Here is a 2,500-nt window from a genome sequence, read left to right on the forward strand (position 1 = left end):
CACCGTCTACCCCCTCCCAGTAATCTGCAGGAGGGTTCCCGGCCCGGGTCTGGACGACCGGAGGCCGCCCGACGTTGACCGGGAAAAGCGGGGACCCCGGGCCGCCCTCCCCGGTTCTCTCATCCGAGGTCCCGACCTCATTCGCGACTTCCGAGGGGATCGCGGCCAGGACGCCACAAAGTGCCGTCGGTCAGCTTCCCGAGACAACCGCGGCCCCCCCCTGGGGCTCGGGGCCTGGGCGCGCTCTCCCCTCCCCGCAGGGCGCGGGGGGCTCCATCGATCTTGGCCCGGCTAGCGGGGAGCGGTCCCGTGGGGGTGGGCGAGGGGGTAAAAGCCGGGCTCGCTCTGTCACCGTCTACCCCCTCCCAGTAATCTGCAGGAGGGTTCCCGGCCCGGGTCTGGACGACCGGAGGCCGCCCGACGTTGACCGGGAAAAGCGGGGACCCCGGGCCGCCCTCCCCGGTTCTCTCATCCGAGGTCCCGACCTCATTCGCGACTTCCGAGGGGATCGCGGCCAGGACGCCACAAAGTGCCGTCGGTCAGCTTCCCGAGACAACCGCGGCCCCCCCCTGGGGCTCGGGGCCTGGGCGCGCTCTCCCCTCCCCGCAGGGCGCGGGGGGCTCCATCGATCTTGGCCCGGCTAGCGGGGAGCGGTCCCGTGCGGGTGGGCGAGGGGGTGAAAGCCGGGCTCGCTCTGTCACCGTCTACCCCCTCCCAGTAATCTGCAGGAGGGTTCCCGGCCCGGGTCTGGACGACCGGAGGCCGCCCGACGTTGACCGGGAAAAGCCGGGACCCCGGGCCGCCCTCCCCGGTTCTCTCATCCGAGGTCCCGACCTCATTCGCGACTTCCGAGGGGATCGCGGCCAGAACGCCACAAAGTGCCGTCGGTCAGCTTCCCGAGACAACCGCGGCCCCCCCTGGGGCTCGGGGCCTGGGCGCGCTCTCCCCTCCCCGCAGGGCGCGGGGGGCTCCATCGATCTTGGCCCGGCTAGCGGGGAGCGGTCCCGTGCGGGTGGGCGAGGGGGTGAAAGCCGGGCTCGCTCTGTCACCGTCTACCCCCTCCCAGTAATCTGCAGGAGGGTTCCCGGCCCGGGTCTGGACGACCGGAGGCCGCCCGACGTTGACCGGGAAAAGCCGGGACCCCGGGCCGCCCTCCCCGGTTCTCTCATCCGAGGTCCCGACCTCATTCGCCACTTCCGCGGGGATCGCGGCCGGAACGCCGCAAAGTGCCGCCGGTCAGCTTCCCGAGACAACCGCAAACCGCGGCCGGCTCCGAGCCGCGGCCGCTGCCCGCGGACGGCTCCAGACATCGCGGCCGGCTCCCGGGTGCCTCCGGCCGGCTTCCCGGACCCGCGGCTGCCCGCGGACGGCTCCAGACATCGCGGCCGGCTCCCGGGTGCCCCCGGCCGGCTTCCAGGACCCGCGGACGGCTCCAGACATCGCGGCCGGCTCCCGGGTGCCCCCGGCCGGCTTCCAGGAGCCGCGGACGGCTCCAGACTCCCCAAGTGCCGCCGGCCAGCTTCCCGAGACAACCGCTGACCGCGGACGGCTCCAGAGCTCGCGGCCGGCTCCCGGGTGCCTCCGGCCGGCTTCCCGGACCCGCGGAACTCCGCGGACGGCTCCAGACATCGCGGTCGGCTCCCGGGTCCCGCCGGTCAGCTTCCCGAGACAACCGCTGACCGCGGACGGCTCCAGACCTCGCGGCCGGCTCCCGGGCGCCTCCGGCCGGCTTCCCGGACCCGCGGACGGCTCCAGACATCGCGGTCGGCTCCCGGGTCCCGCCGGTCAGCTTCCCGAGACAACCGCTGACCGCGGACGGCTCCAGACCTCGCGGCCGGCTCCCGGGCGCCTCCGGCCGGCTTCCCGGACCCGCGGACGCCCGCGGACGGCTCCAGACATCGCGGTCGGCTCCCGGGTCCCGCCGGTCAGCTTCCCGAGACAACCGCTGACCGCGGACGGCTCCAGACCTCGCGGCCGGCTCCCGGGCGCCTCCGGCCGGCTTCCCGGACCCGCGGACGCCCGCGGACGGCTCCAGACATCGCGGTCGGCTCCCGGGTCCCGCCGGTCAGCTTCCCGAGACAACCGCTGACCGCGGACGGCTCCAGAGCTCGCGCCCGGCTCCCGGGCGCCCCCGGCCGGCTTCCAGGACCCGCGGACGGCTCCAGACATGGCGGCCGGCTCCCGGGTGCCCCAGGCCGGCTTCCAGGACCCGCGGACGGCTCCAGACTCAGAGTGCCGCCGGTCAGCTTCCCGGGACAACCGCGGCCGCTGCCCGCGGACGGCTCCAGAGCTCGCGCCCGGCTCCCGGGTGCCCCCGGCCGGCATCCAGGACCCGCGGACGGCTCCAGACGTGGCGGCCGGCTCCCGGGTGCCCCCCGGCCAGCTTCCCCGGACAACCGCTTCCCGGACCCGCGGACGCCCGCGGACGGCTCCAGACATGGCGTCCGGCTCCCGGGTGCCCCCCCCGGCCAGGTTCCCCGGACAACCGCGGCCGCTGCCC

This window comes from Staurois parvus, unplaced genomic scaffold (genome assembly GCF_062004578.1).
Source record: "Staurois parvus isolate SC_StPar_1 unplaced genomic scaffold, SC_StPar_1.0 ptg001754l, whole genome shotgun sequence".
Taxonomy (NCBI): domain Eukaryota; kingdom Metazoa; phylum Chordata; class Amphibia; order Anura; family Ranidae; genus Staurois; species Staurois parvus.